We start from the raw sequence: 15517 nt of genomic DNA, 5'->3' as shown, positions 1-15517 counted from the left end.
ATGTAAAAACTTGTGTGTGCGCGCAGCAAAGCGTCTCGCCTCTCCGAGGGGAAGGCCTGGGCACACGGCGGCAGCACCCGGACAAATCCCTGGCAGTTCGCAGCGATTCCCGTGGGATTAGCCCCGGGGCTGGAGGGTCTGCGTGTGCGCAGGGGGGACGGGAGCTGGGGGCGAAGCCCTGCAGGACCAGCCCCTGCTGCTGGGACTTGCTGTGCCCAGGGCAGCCCCAGGTGTGCTGGGATCCACGCAGAGCTCTCCAGCACCCTGCATGGATGCCTAAGCTGGACGCGGCCCGTGCTGGGCTTTTCCTGCGCTGCCCCAGCAGCGTTTGCCTCGTCCCAGCCAGAGGTGTCAGCCCCGGCTTGGCCGATGCCTGGGCCTCTCCTTGCCTCACCCCCATGGAAAATCACCCTCTGCCTCTTCCCTGGCCGTGTCTTTGCTAGAAAGGCAAAAGCAAGCCGGCCTCGGCTCGTGCATCAGCTAAGAAGCGTTTTCCATCCCTGCCCTAAGTGAGCCCGTAAATTTCTTTACTTTCCTCTGGCTTTCCCCAGCACCTGGGGACGCTTTGCAGCCCCCGGGGAAGCAGTGGTGAAGACACGGGCATTTTAGGCATGCCTCAGCCCCGGGCATGCTGCATCGAGCCCCCCCGGTGCCCGTGGCGTGCTGTGGCTGCGCTGAGCCCCCCCGTGCCCACGTGGGGAGAGGCAGCTGGCGCGGTGGCAGCGTCCCCAGCCGGCCCCCAGCCCGCAGCCCCCCGCACCCGGGGGCAGCAGGTGGCTGCAGCCCCGCGGCCATGGGAAAGGAGGCTTCGAGCTGCCTCCCAGGGCTGGGCCTGTAAATCTTCCCATGTTCCCAAACAGCGGCTGTGGGGGAATTCACGCCGGGTCCGGCTTGCTGCAAAGCTTGTGGGGAAACCGTGATTTATGTCCTGGTTTGGTCTGCTTAATCCTTCATTCGCAGGGCTCAAATCGCAGCCACGCTCGTGGGCTTTGCCCAGTGCCAAATGCCCCCCGGCAGCTCAAAGCAGGAGGCCTCCGCGGCAGACCCTTGCCCACGCTGTCCCCCGGTGCGTGCCCGTGCCCGCGGTGCCCCCGGCCCAGCCGCTGCCGGCGGTGAGTGATGGGTCTCCATCGCCAGGGTCCGCTCTTACGCAAACTGCCTTCATCAGCAACTTGCTGCTGCCATCAGTTAATCTTCTTGCAAAAGGTACACTCCCGGTACATTTGTACGTTTCCTCTCCCAGTAACCTAATCTACCATCTAGTTTATGCATACATGCTCTGAGGGGTTTTTTTATATATATATTTTTCCTAAGCAATCAATCTGTGCAAGCTAGGAGCTGCAACTGAATTTAAATACCAGGGTTTTCATTATCTCCAACACAGGAAAAAAAAAAAAAAGAAAGAGGGGAGAGGGACATTGAAAATAGAGCGAAATAAATTCCAATCTATTGAACAATATATTTGAAGGTGTGCACATTTCTGCAACCACATAATGCCTAGTGTATTATACAAAATCTATTTCTGCAATAAGAAAGTAGATTGCAGATCCACTTTGACTGCATTTTCGCTCTCCTTCCCACTGCCTTGTGATGCGTTCGAGCAGCGTGGGCCTGGTTCTGTGCGTTGCTTTGAGAAAGCCCCCCCAGAGACCAAGCCCCCATGGTGCCAGGCAGATGCAGGCACCGACTGAGAGCTGTCCCCACCAGGGCGCACGCCTGGATCGCACGGAAGGGATGGGAGTTCGGAGGGAGAAGGGCAGTTGTTTGCCACGGGAAGAGCAGAGCCAAGCAGAGGCAGGAGCTGCTGCCACCCAGGGGGGGATTTACCCTCCCCAGAGCTCTCCTGGAGGCAGGGGCATCGCTCCCAAGACGCCTGCAGACCTGTGCTCCCCAGCACACCGGGTACGGAGGGGCATTCGGTAGCTGGAACTGAAGATAATCTCCTTCAGGGTCTGTAGCTCCACTTCAGCAAGCTTGGGACAAGCCAGGTTCTCTCTTAAAATTTCATTTAGGAAAAGAAATAAATGATTCCCGGGCCTGGCTTGCTGACACTCTTGTACTTTAAAGAGCAGTCCCCCAGTGCACGGATTAATTAGCTACAGGATGCAAGTGCCCTTGTGCAATAAATCACTTGGTCGCTCCTCGGCGCGCGGTGTCTGCAGTCACAGCTCTTTGGGTCGGAAACGACTGGCTGGGTCCGGAGCTGGTGGCGAGATGCCCGGGGCTGTGACATGGTTTATCTTGCATTAGCCCTTCTTTCCTTTTGTGTGTAGGAAAAGGAGAGCAAAGCACCCCGAGCTGCCCTGTGAGGCTCAGCCTGTGCAGATCTCCGTCTCGCTGCTGACACAGCCACGTGCTAAGCAAGCATCTCCTGGCCCCCAGCACCCCCCCGGTGCAGGAACACTGAGTTTTCAGCCACAGATTTTCTCGTTCAGTATAGCTGGTGGGACGCTGGGCTTGGAGAAGATTATTCAGGCTTAAAGGAATTTGCGGTTTCTTCCGCATTTATGCAGCATCCACTGCAGGAGGCACGGGGCCTGCTGGCCCAGGTCAGGAGGCTGAGATGTTCCCGTTATCCAACATCCACCCAGAGCCGTGTCCGGGCACCAGCAAAGTCTGCCTGGGGCAGACTCATGCACACAGAGAGCCGCAGCACTTACAGATTCCTGAATTTTAAGGTTTCTAATCCTTGAACAAATAACAGGCAGGCAGTACCTTTCCACATCCCCAAAGCAGTGTCTTCTGCCGCACTTTGGTTTTAAATACTCACTTTCCTCCCCTGAGATGCTATTACAAAGCCTGATGGATTTGCTCTAACTGGGGGGGAGGAGGGGGGAACCTCTTCTGCATTATTTAAAATTTTCAGCGTTGAAAAATCAACGATTGCACGAGAAGTTCAGGCAAGTTTCGGGTGAAGCTTCAGGGAAGCTGAAATCCAAAATCCCAGCTCTGCAAAGTCCGGCGTGCACGTGCCACGCTTCGCTCCCGCACGTGAGCTCGGGGCCGGACCTGCCCCGCTGCCACCCCGCCGCGTCCCACGGGACCGGGCAGAGGCCCCTCCGCTGCCTCGGCACAGCCAGGAGGAGCAGGTCGCTGCCATGCACGTAAATCATCTGACGTGTTGACTGCCCGGGTGGTGTAAAAAAAAAAAGCGATGGACAGCAGTGCTGGCACTGAAGTCACGGGGTGAGTGAATCCTGCTGGCGTCCCCTGGGAGCCTGCGCGGCCGGGTCCCGCGAGGACCAGTCCTGGGCTGGGGGCATCGCCGCCGCCTCTGTCGGTGAGCTTAGATGGGCTGCTGGCCGGGGCAGATAAATGTAAATGGCACTGAAAAATGCCCCCGGTTTCTCTTTTTTCACCCATTTCCCCCATCTTTCTAAAGAAGGGAGAGGAGGGCTTAGCAAATGGTGGGAGCACGCAGAGGATGCTGCTTCGGCCGAACCCTCCGGAATTTTAACTTCAAATAAACTTTGTGGGGAGCCACGAGACCCCTGGAGCAGAAATTATTTCATTCTCTGAGCCCGTGGAAGTGACCGGTTTTACCCACGGGCACCATCCTGCATCCCAGAGATGCTGCAGGCGGGGGAACCACGCACACCATCAGCTCCCATGGGAGCGCACGTGGACCAAGGGGCCGCGCAGGTGCCCAGTCCCTGCATGCTTCTCTCCTCCTTCTTTGCCTTTTCTTATATTTTTTTTTTTTTTACTTTTTTCCTCCCAGAGAGAGCTGTACAAAGACGGATGGTTTTATTTTCCATGAATCACTGATGATCTAACAAATTAATTACCTGCTCACCCCTTCCCCGCTGCGGGAGGGCAGGGAGGCTGGGCGGGAGCAGCCCGCCGCCCCTGCTCGGTGGCATCATAGCTCCTGCTTTAAAGACCGGAGACAAATGTCAAAATTGCCAGTTTAGGTTAAAATCAGATTTAAATGTCTCTTACTAAACACAGAGGCACACAAACTCAATATGTCATCTTTAATGGTTCAGAACAAAGCCTAGAAAAATAGTGTCCCAGTACAGAGGAATTTTATAACCTTTGATATATAGCTTTCATTATTAGCAATAATTTCTGTAACTGCATCCGGATTCGCAGGGACACATATTGAATAATAATTCTACTTTTTGACTCATTCCTGCTCCCCGCTGCTTCGGTCCCTGCCCCTCGGGGGGCCTGAGCCCCCCCGGCCCCAGGGGCTCGCATCCCTCTCCTGCCGCCCCCAGAAGCCCTCCGCGCTTTTCCTTCTCCCTCCTCCACTTTTCTTTGGCTTTTTGGCCAACACCCGCTCCTCCCTCCCCCACTCCTCTGTCGTGACGTTAAAATCTAATTACCCAGACAACTCTGCACCTAAGTCATCAGCAGCCCCAATTATTTCCCAGGCGCTCGCAGCCCCCCGTGTGTACGCACACACACACACACGCACACGCGGAAAGCAGCGAACAATAAAAAGGCGTTCGCTAACCTCCGCCTTTTTTCACAGTCAGGCTTCAAGTTCACATGTGAATTTATGCCAGTTTTGACATTAGCAGGAAAAATTAACAGTTCTCACACACCAAAAAAAAAAAAAAAAAAAAAAAAAAAAACTTGCACAAAAGAGGTTTTGTGTTTCAAGCAGAATAAATTATAGTGTGATGTTATTAAAACACTTAGTTGTTAAGTTGCCAAGAAAATCCAGTATATTCACACGGACTCGAGGACCTGTCTCCATGCAAAGTAATTAAATTAGATTTATGGGCTGCATTACATCAGTGTTTGATAGTTCATTTTTCCTTTCTTCATATTTTGTCCTGCTTTATTAGAGCATGTGACAGATGGTAAAAATAGTGTGAAGTTTCTTGGCCCTGTGCTAAATCCCCCTTCGGTAGTATATCTCTCTTCTGTCAGTTCTCCCCAGCGATGATAAATTAACCTCTCCTCTTCTATCCCAAGTGTGGCAGTAAAGCACTCTTTGACACAGCACTATCACTTTATCTTAATCTGTGCTGTTCTAGGAGCGGGGCGGGGAAGGAAGCGAAAGGGAGATGATGCAATCGCTACCATGAGTTTTTAAAAAAAAAAAAATAGATTTATTGTGTCAAAAGAAAAAAAAAAAAAAAGCCAGGAAGAGTGCTGATTTATAGAAGCTGCTTTGTTGTGTCTGTGTGTGTGTGTACGTGTATACACGCACTGATGTATGCACACGGCGGATCCCCTGGGGCCACAGCAGCCCTGGGGGCACGTCGTCCCCCCCGTCCCCGCACGGGGCTCTGGACGTGGCCGTGTCCCTGCTCTGCGTGCCTGGGGGTGCCCGGCCCCACATGGGGCACCATCACGTCCCCTTAGAGCAGGAGCTGAAGGCCCAGCTGTAGAGGTTTTTAATTCCTAGATCGATAACCAGATAACGCTAATGACGGTGTCGATGCAACCTTAACCCCTTAAGAAAAGCTGCGGGGCGGGGGGGGGGGGGGGGGCGGAAATTTGAGGCTCACAGACTGGGAAATGGGGAAAGCAGCAAAGCGCCCGCACCGCGGGTTGGGATGAGGAGGCTGAAGCCAAACGATGCTGCCCAAGGAGCAGGAGCTGCTTTCCAGAGGGGTTCAGCCTGCCCTGACCGGAGGCTTTTCTGGTTAGAAAAAAAAAAGGGGATGTTTTAAAAAGCGGCCATTTCACTTCCATCAGTAAAAGCTGACGCCCCCGCAGCTTTTGGAGACCAGCCCCAAACCGGTTGGTGCTTAAAAGGAGACCCCCCCCCCCCTCCAGCAGCAGCACAGAGGCATTAAAATAGCAGCTGGCACCCACGTCGCCGTCAGGCCCCGGACTCACAAGGAGCAGGGGGAGCGTCCCGGCGAGCGGCGATGACAGCGGGGTTCAGTCCTGTCCCGGCCAGCTGCGGGGCAGCCCCACCTGCCTCCCTGGCACGGAGGGGCCAGGGGAGCCCAACCCCATGAAACCGAACCCTCAGCTGTGCTGGCAGCTCTCCGGGGATGAAGGGGGTGACGGCAGGACGCAGCGAGGGGGGGGGTCACAGCGAGGGGTGGCATTGCGCTGCAGCACAGAGGCAGGTGGGACACGGCCTCGGGCTAGCGAAACATTTTGCAGAGCTCTCACGTCCATCGGACCTTGCACGTTGCTGTTCAGAAACTCACCTTGGCAGGCGGTGGGTGGAGGGAATTCGAGGCAGGAGCACCCCCACGAGCTCAGTGGGGGCCGGAGCAGGGTTTTCGGGGCTCACTGCAGTCCCCTGTCCCCGCTGCCCCCTGTCCCCACCGAGCACGGCGAGCCGCTGCCTGCCAGCCCTGCGCCGCTCGGGTCTGCAGGTCTGCGCGCGTTGGGTAGCCAATTGCGCTGCATTACGAGCCCAAGTAATGCTTATCATTAAACCTGTAATTTATTTCTTCTGTATTTCATAAAATGTGAAATATTACCACTCGTCGGGTGCCCAGAGAGAATGGGGATGCTCCATTAAGTTCGACACTGCTCCTCCATAAGATGCAGTAATTATATGCGGCTTTTTTTACTGCTAAGTTCCTACTTGCAGATGCTAACAAAAGAAATAAGCTTTTAATCCAAACATAATTAATATGAATTACCTCCACAGTACACCCTGGCTTTGCACCATTAAACTTAATTTTTGTTTTGCATGATAATTGTGTTATCATTACCATTTATAGGAGAACTCAGGGACCTTCACTTTGTTTTCAGCCAAGACCAAAGGCGCTGGGGACGGCTAGCTGCGGTCTGGCTGCCTGCAGAGCCGGGGGACTGCTGGCCTCGCCTGGCCTCGGATTTGTCTTCGCCGTGGTCGGCCTTGTTGTGCTGTCGTCCCCTTGGCGGCGGTGGTGGGATCCGTGCTGTTGGCCTTGCGGACAGGGGGTGAGCCTCCCATCCTCGGGACGTGGACGGAGCTTGGAGCCCAGGATGCTGCGTTGGACGAGCGGAGTCAGCGGCACCAGGAGAAAGGCAGGGGCTGAGCTGAGAGCCCCCAAACCCACGGGGCCATCCTGAAGTCCCGCTGCTAATGAACTGCCCGGCCCTGTGACGAGTTTGTGCGGCCGCGTTTCGGGAAGGAGGGAGATGAAATCAAGTCCCATAATTATTTATTGAAATTACAGCCCTGTCGAGGATGACTGAATTACTGCAGACTCCATTAGCTGGCTCGCTGTGTATGCGAGAGAGGGAATGAGAAAATGATGGATGGGAAAGACAGAGAATTTTTAGAAATAAAAGGGAAAGAAATGAGGGACAGAAGGGGCAAAGAGGAGGGAGCGAGGGGAGAGGCAGCAGTGCCCTGCCTCGGGGGGACCGGCTCGCACCGATCCTGCCACAGCCCCAGCACGGCGCGGATGTCCTGGGGTGCAGGGGAAGGGGAGAGCTCGTGGCTGGAGCTGGGACATCCCGGCCTCGGAGGGAGCCAGCAGCTGGCACGGGACACCCCGATGTTACCGGGGTGGCCGGCGAGAGCCGAGATAAGCAAACGCACCGAAATTACACCGCTGAGCCGCGGGAGGAGGTGGCGGCTGCTGTTAAAAGTTTTCTCTGCAGTTGCCTGTAATCAGCACTTTGAATGATTGCATAAATATATTAATTACACTAATTAATTTCCCCAGGAAAGAGGCTTCAGAAGCTGGAGACAGCAGGTATCTGAAGGAGAGTGTGAGCACCATTTTGCAGGCGGCGCATTCTCGGCAAATTCCTTAATTGGGGCCGCTCTGTGACACTGAAGTTCGGCCCGCGGACGAGCCTTTAGAAAACCTCAGTGCAAAACATTTTAGGGAGCACGAAGCGATCCAAGAGGAGCGTGATTAGTGGGCAGGCTGGGCTCGGCGCGGCTGGGGACCCACACTGGGGTGCAGGGGACCCACAGCCCAGGGAGGTCCCAGCCAACGTCCCCTCGTGTCCCGGCTCCTGGTGTCCTGCACAAGCCCTGCCTGACCCTGGTAAGGGTAACCCAGACCCCTGTCCCCTCCTCTCCTGCCCTGTTTGCTCCCTCCCCACAGCGGCTTTCCAGAGGCCACTTCTAGGCGGAGTGAGCGACGTGCGAGCCTCTGCGCCCCTCAGCCCCTTCCCAACCTGCCTCCTGATAATAATGAGCCCAGACACTTTTATTATCATTATTAATTAGCACTTTCAAGCAATGGAATTAAATCAATATGGTGGACTGAAACTAATTTTAACAAGCCATTGAGATCAATCATCAGGACTTTTATCTACATAAATGCCACTAAACTCAGCTCGTTAGTGTAACATTAGCTGGAAAGGGGGGGGGGGGGGGGAGAGAGAAGGGAGGCTGGCGGGGTTTTAATTAGGAAGACATAAACCGTGCCACAATTTTTCTTCTTTGATTTGCTTTTAATCTCGTCCGTGAGCTCTCCTGGTGCCCTGGCTGATTATCACTCTCTTCACCTCCTCTCAGGAAGCAATGGCAGCAGGAAGGAGAAAAGGGGGAGTGCGAGAGGGCAAGCCCAAGGAGAGGCCCTTGGCCTCGGTGCCTCTGCTGAGCTGCCTGTATTTACTGCACTGCGGGAGATGCTGCGGGGTGCTGTGAGATGCTGCGGGGTGCTGTGAGATGCTGCGGGGTGCTGTGAGATGCACGGTGCTGTGGGACGATGTGGGATGCTGCGGGACGCAGGGTGCTGCGGGATGCCCTGCAGCGTCCCCTGCACTGGGGAACTTCCCATGGCATTTCATCAGCCTCTTGTACATCCCTTCCAGTGCTTCTGAATCCTGACTTTCCTCCTCTCGCTATGCCCTGGGCCCAAAGCAGACGCCTTTTGCCTTGCAGGGCCCCCGCTGCAGCCCCAGCTGGGGTTTGGGAGGCCGGGAAGGAGGCTGGCCCTATTGAAGCTGGGGCAGGCCGACTTGGTGCTGTAAGGATGGAGGGGAAGGGAAGGGTGATGCCATCAACAACCACAGCACCTTGCTAATAGGCACTGGCCCTGACCGGGGTCCTTGAGGTGCTTTTATACCCGGGGGTGCTCCGTGGGGCATCTGCCCCAGCAGAAGCAGGGCTGGGGGCAAGGCACCGCCTGCTCCTGGCGAGACAAAGCCAACCCTGCTCAGCACCCCCTGCTGCAGCGTCTGCGTGGGGGGGCTGCCAGCACGGGCCGGCCTTCAAAACCTCTTCGGGTCCTCATTAGCACAGCTCACAGCAGCAGCCAGACCTCAGCAGGGCCGTGCTGCTTTACACCGCACGAGGATCGGTCCCCTGGAGTCACCTTTCCCCGTGCCGCTGCCAAAGCTTCCCGAGAAATATGACAGATGCACCAGAAAATATTTCCTTTTTGTTTGCTGGATGGGTAATAACTTGCCTCAGAGACAGTCTTTACAGTCAGCACAAAAGTAATTTACCTACATGCAGCGCGACCAGATTGCAATAAATCTGCTGCTCCCCGGCCCCGCTGCACGCTGCTGCACCGTGCCGTGCCGTGCCGTGCCGTGCCACACCGTGCCGCGCCACGCAGCTCGCTCCGGCCCCAAACAAGAGTTAATATTCGCCAGCACCGAAAAATAAATAAATGAAATGGAGAGCACCACAACGGCATTGGGGCCCTAAATCACAAAGCCTTGCCTGTCAGCCAATTTCTCTGCAGAAAGCTCTTAGCAGTTAATTTCTGGCTAATTTATTATCCTTCGGCTTAGCCCTACAGCACCATTAGCAGTACACTGACACAACTGAGTGAAATATTGTCTAATTTATTATCTTATTACTCCTCTGGAACAGGATCAATTAATTACCCATTAAAGTATTTCAGTTGCAGAGATTTATTAGGGGACTCGGCGCTTTAACAGATGATTAGTTATATATGTTTGTTTGCCTGAGGAGCGCAGACTAGCAAATGACTGGAGGGGAAGGGGAAAGACACCGAGTCGGGAGGTAGCTAATGGATCTTTTCTTGACTCTCTGAAAATGGAGCAGTCAATGACAAGAATTATCGACTCATTCACTTGCGGTTTTGAGATAACCATATGTACCGGGAGAGAGAGGGGGTGAAGGGAAAGGGGAGAAAAAAAGCCTCACTCAACTGCTTTTTCCATTCAATAAATTTGCTTCAGAATATATTGGATTGGGGTTTGATGGCTATTTCGTGTTTTGCAGAGTGCTGACACTGGTATGATTCAGTAATTATTGTTTCTTTTAAGTTATTGCTGTAATTTTGCTTTCTAAGATCCCAATCAATTCCCGCCTCTCAAGGGCACGCTTGAAAAGCGATATTTGAAAACAGCCCTCTGATAGATTGTGCCGTTAGACAGTGGCTGAGACAAATAGCCTAATCTGGCACAAATTAGCTTGGCTTCCACAGATAGTTTTATACAGCAATGTAAATTATATTGTCAGGGCCAGTCACTTTCCTGCTTAGAGTGCAGCTAACAAGAAGCCGCGGAGACGGGAGTGCTGCTGCCGCTCACCGCCGGGGCTGCCGCAGCGCCGGGAGCAGGGCGCGATGCCACCCGCTGCCACCCGGCCCCACGCCGCCGTGCCCCCCATCCTGCTCCGTGCCCCCCGAGCTCTGCGGGGCAGCAGTGGCCTCGCCTGGTCCTGGAGCCTCGCCGGACCTCTCGCCTTGGCCAGCCGTGGTTGACTGGGGAGGGAAGCGATGCTTGCTAACCCGCATGGTGTGGTGGTGGCGGCTCAGGTGTCCCCTCCCTGCAGGCTCCCCGGGTGCCTGAGGATGCCCCGATGGGGCAGCGAAGCCGAATCTGCCCCCCGGCAGCAGGGACCCGTGCTGGGTCCCGCCAACCCAAGACTGGATGGAATTGGGGTGGGTGTGAGCAAAGCAGGCTGAGCAAATCGAACCAGGGCGGGGGGTGAAGCAGAGCGATCCGGAACCGCCGTCACGGCCCGGAGCCACAGCAGGTGCAAACAGGCTGCACCGCACCGCCAGGAGAGGCGTTTTTGTGCAACTCCCTGCTAACCCGGGGAATTCATCACTGCAAGACATCGCAGACGACCTGAGCAGCATGAAAATGGGATGTTTAGACAACCAAGCAGGTACACAGCCATCTAACGAGACAGCTTCGATTTAAATCAAGTTATAAGGGATCCAGATCCTGTTTCGAGGCAGCCACAGGCAGGTGGGGACAGCAGCTCCACGTGCTGTGTCTGCGTGGTCCCCTGGCAGCGCTCCCCTGGATGGCAGGTCCTGGATGGCAGCGCCGGGCACCTCCAGAGCCCTGCAGGAGAGAAGAGGAGGGAGACACAGACAAAAAACAGCAGTGGGAGGGCAGGGAGGAGGATCTTGTACAGCCTCCTCGTCCTACCCGAGGGGATCCTCGGGCTGAGATGCGTGAGCTGAGAGCAGCGGGTCCAGCACACGAGCGCCCTGACCTAGAGCACTTGAAATAGAGACAGCTGCATTGGGGCGAATTTGTGGCTTAAGGGAAAGGAGAAAAGCGAGGAACGGCTCCCGCAGGGCTCTGCAGCAGCAGATGGAGGATGCACTTGGCCGCGGTGAGCGCTGCAGGCCCTCCTGAGCACCGCGAGTGGCTCCGGCACGGGACGGTGCCCTTCAGGCTCGGAGGGCTCCATCTCCTGAGGAAAAGCTTCTTAATTCCCCCCTTCAGCCTCTTTCAAGTAAAACCGAAAACAAGCACGGTTTTAAAGCCTGGCAGGGGGTGGGTTAGCCCCAGGCCCTTGCTTTCAAGCGGTGCCAGCACGGCGGAGCACAGGGCGAGCCCCGAGAGGAGCTGGCATCAACTCATGCCCCAGGGGGGATCCAGCAGCGGGGGTGCTGTGTCCCGCGGGTGCTGGTACCCATCCTCACGCCCTCGTGTTGGAGCCTGCCCCTGCAGCACCCAGCTCTGCAGGTGGGGCTCTTCTTGCTTGACTTCAGCCGTCAGCGGGAGACGTCTCCATCTGCACACATCACCCCCAGGCTCCTCTTGGATGGAGGAAAACGTGCGTTTGCAGGCATTTGTCTGCCCTATTTCAGACACCTCTTGGTGGGGCTGAGCTGACTCGGAGCCTGCCAGTGGTGCCGCACGGCTTGTGCAGGGAGCCTCGGGCCCTCTGCCACGTGGGGGGCTCGGCGGCCACCTCCCCATCGCCTCCTTGCACCCTGCCTCCATGAAAAAATCAGTGCTCTGATTTTCCAGAGCGCCACAAAAAAAATTGTGACGCCTGGAGCAGAAACAGGAGCGTATTCCTAAGGGCTCTGCACTGAGCATGGTGCCGGTTGCTGTAGCAGAGCTTCCTCCCACAGGCCACGGTGCTCCTGCATGGCTGGGGGGCCCTGGAGAGACACAGCCTGGGTGGGCAGGGGCTCTGCACCCAGCCTGTGACACCCACACATCCTGGGGAGAGCACGACGGCGCTTCTGGGGCACTCAGGCAGGCCGAGGGAGGGGGCAGCAGTCCCAGCTTGGCACCCAGACCTCAGTCTGCCCCTCACCAGGGTGTGCACACTTCAGCTCCATCACCATCATCATCGTTGTCACCCCATGTGGCCACATCGCCACCGCCACACCGGTGCGCAGAGGTGCCTGTGAAGGAAACGGAGCAGAAAAGGAGCATCCCCAGGGGTGGAACCAAGCCTTGCCCTCATGGGGAGCCGGACCCTTGGCCGGCCAGCAGGAGCTGAGCCCAAATCCGTCCCACTGCTGCGTGCTGCCTTCACCGCGGGGCTGTCCTTCCCCTTTGCCGGTGCAGTTCCCATTCCTCTTCCAGCAGCTGAGTAACGGCTTTGGGTGGATGACACCGCACTGATTTAGGGGCTTGACCTTGGGAACGCTCCTGCAAAAGCTGCGGTTTCCTGAGCACAGCTTCACGTTTCCTTTTATGAACACTTCACAGGTTCCACGTATATTTGGGTATGTAGCAACTGGGTGGAAAAAAAATATGCATGCTAGAGAGAAAGAGGGATGAAAAAAAAAAAAATCCCTTTTATATCTCCAGGCTGCCTTCAGCAACAGCATTCCTAAATAGGAGAGGTTAAATATATTGCTGCCATTACACTCTACAAGGAACACATTCCATAAAAACGAAGGTGCCGTAAATTATACAAATATGATGCTAACAAGCCAGGAAATGCACTGCTAATGAGGTCAGCTATAGAACTCCCGCAGTGCTGCAAATCATGTGCCAATCCGGCGCAGGAGGTACAGGAGCAGCCCTGGGTCAGCATTTTCTGAGCACATTTGTAACCCGCTGTTCAGCGAATAGTTATACAGGTAGATAAAAATCCTCCTCCTCTCCTTGTTTATGTGTCAAATAACCACGGCACCAGACAATCACGCTTTGCATTAATGTACCTTGCTATTATGCCTATTGTTCTGTGGTGCAGAGTGGAGAATTAGTCACTCCGATGTGCAAATATTGGTTACAGTTTGGAAGCATGCACGCTTTTGTGTTCCTATCAGGCTTGCTCCTAGAGGAATTATGCATGCTGGCATCAGGGCTTTTTCTTTCCTTGTACGCACTGTATTTGCTAAAGCTCTTTTTAAAAAAAATCAAATAAACATGTTCACAGCGGCTGAGTTATTAGCTCATTCAGCCTTCCTCCCCTGTTAGGCGGTGGGACAATAAACACGTTGAAGTGTAGCATTTAGGAACCAAAACAAGAAACTTGCCCCAAATCTGTGAGCTTGAAAAACAAACCCAAAGCCCTTCGGACTGTTCGATCCCAGCGCTTGACGAGAATTGCCCCAACCTCCGAGTCTGGCAGCACGGCCACCTCGGGGGGCTCGGGGGTCTTGCGGGGGCCAGGTGCTCACCTCTGGCTCTGACCTTCGAAGCTCTCAATCAGAACCGTGCATGGAGTCAAAACGAGATCATTTCTGCCATTTCTGCAAAGCTCCGCAGGCAGAGTAGGGGGCCGCTGGGGGTGTAGGATCAGGCCCGCCTGCAGAGCCCCTCCGCACCCCACATCCCTGCAGCATCCCTGGCAGCGTCCCAGCAATATCTGCACAACAGGGCACAGTTTGGGTTGGAACAGGCCTGTAAAGGTCACCACAGCAAGCAGGAACACCCTGAAATAGCGTTGTCCCTGCAGTCCCAGCCCAGGGCTCAGTCACACGCAGGGAATTTCCACCAGCATGCCCTGACTATAGGTTTCCTAAGGCATCACCATTTTATTTTATTTTATTATTTTATTTTATTTTATATTATTTTATTTTATTTTATTTTATTTTATTTTATTTTATTTTATTTTATTTATTTTATTTTATTTTATTTTATTTTATTTATTTTATTTTTTTATTTCATTTCATTTCATTTCATTTATTTTTTGATTTTTTTAATTATTTTTTTTCACACCAGTTCTGACGAGGAGGAGTGCAGGACAAGTGCAGGAGAAGCCGAGGTGCCGCCGGGTGCCACCAGGCTCCCCCCATTCCCCGTGGCTGCTGCCAGGATCACCCACGTGCACTCTCGGCACCAAAGGCTGCCGTCCCCAGGGCATTTACCTGCTCGCACCCACGCACAGCCGAGCTGGCGGCGAGCTCAGGTGTTTATACCAGATAAACGCCGACGATCCCCGAGCCGTGGGCCCCGCTCAGCCCAAGTATGAAATGCGCATTCCTGTCTTTCATTTCCATATGGTTTTTATGGGTCCTCCATGCAGGAACCAGAGCAAAAGCCTCATTCAGAAGCCTCCCGGCTTGGCAGATTTATTACCAAATTAAGGAAGAAGGAAGCACATCAGCTGTCTGGCCCAGGTAGAGGGAATTATCTCTGCTTGAGAGGAACCAGACAAAGCGAAGGCTTGAGCCCTGGGAGCCTTCCCACCACGTCCAAGACAGCCTGCAAAGTTCGGAGCGGCTGTGACGAGCTTGGTGGCCCCGGTGGCCCCCCGGTGCTAGCAGGGAAGTGGCCGTGTGGCCACCGGGGCCACCCGCGGCAGGGTCGGTCCCCACGGAGCAGCGCCCGGCTCGCCGGTTATGCAAAATAACCGCTGCAAGCAGAAATGCATTTCTATATTTAATAAGCTGGATATTTACGTTAACTAAATAGCAGCTAATTATGAAAACATACTTAAGAGTCTGAGCAATTAAGCAATAATATATTACATAGTTATTAAGCCTCCAATACACGTCTTTAATAATCAAAATATTAATATGCAGCTACTCTTCTATTATACAGCAACTCCGCTATTATACAGAGAGTGTCCTATTACTGCCAAATTAAATGCATAGTTAGGCGAATTTAGGACACTTAATTTAATGTGTTCCCAAGAGTTCACTATGGCAGGCTCTGCAAGACAGGCCTCCGCCGAGGTAGCCCGGGATTCCTGGGGTCGCTCCTTACCCCAACACATGCTTCGCCCCTGGGGGCAGCAAAGGGCCGGGGGGGGGCAGCCAATTCCCAGGGGCACGTAGGAAAGAGCCCCTGTGCGAGGCCTTGGCTTTGCTTTTAGTGGATTGGAATGGGAACGAGATTGCAAAGCAGAGCTGGGGCTGCAGAGCAGAGGTGAAAAAGCCAGCCCCGAGCGGGGAAAGCAGCGGACGGGTGCCTGTGTTGTCCCGAAAAGGTAATTTTCATTTATCCAACCAAGCTGTATCCAGTCACAGGCACAAACTCTGATTTTCCCCATGTAGTCACCATC

The 15517-nt window shown here is 54.5% G+C and overlaps 1 protein-coding gene across 1 annotated transcript in view; it reads left to right on the top strand.

The window, feature by feature from the left end:
- The window catches only part of KCNU1 (potassium calcium-activated channel subfamily U member 1), a 196132-nt gene extending 183369 nt beyond the window's left edge, over window positions 1-12763 (top strand). Inside the window, exon 32 of the mRNA XM_066983415.1 lies at window positions 6682-12763. The gene's annotated coding sequence lies outside the window, so the exon portion shown is untranslated. The remainder of the gene's footprint in view (window positions 1-6681) is intronic.
- The last annotated feature ends 2754 nt before the right edge of the window (window positions 12764-15517 follow it).

The sequence above is a fragment of the Anser cygnoides genome, chromosome 26, assembly GCF_040182565.1.
Source record: "Anser cygnoides isolate HZ-2024a breed goose chromosome 26, Taihu_goose_T2T_genome, whole genome shotgun sequence".
In the NCBI taxonomy this organism is placed as follows: domain Eukaryota; kingdom Metazoa; phylum Chordata; class Aves; order Anseriformes; family Anatidae; genus Anser; species Anser cygnoides.
This window is presented reverse-complemented; position numbering and strand designations above follow the sequence as displayed.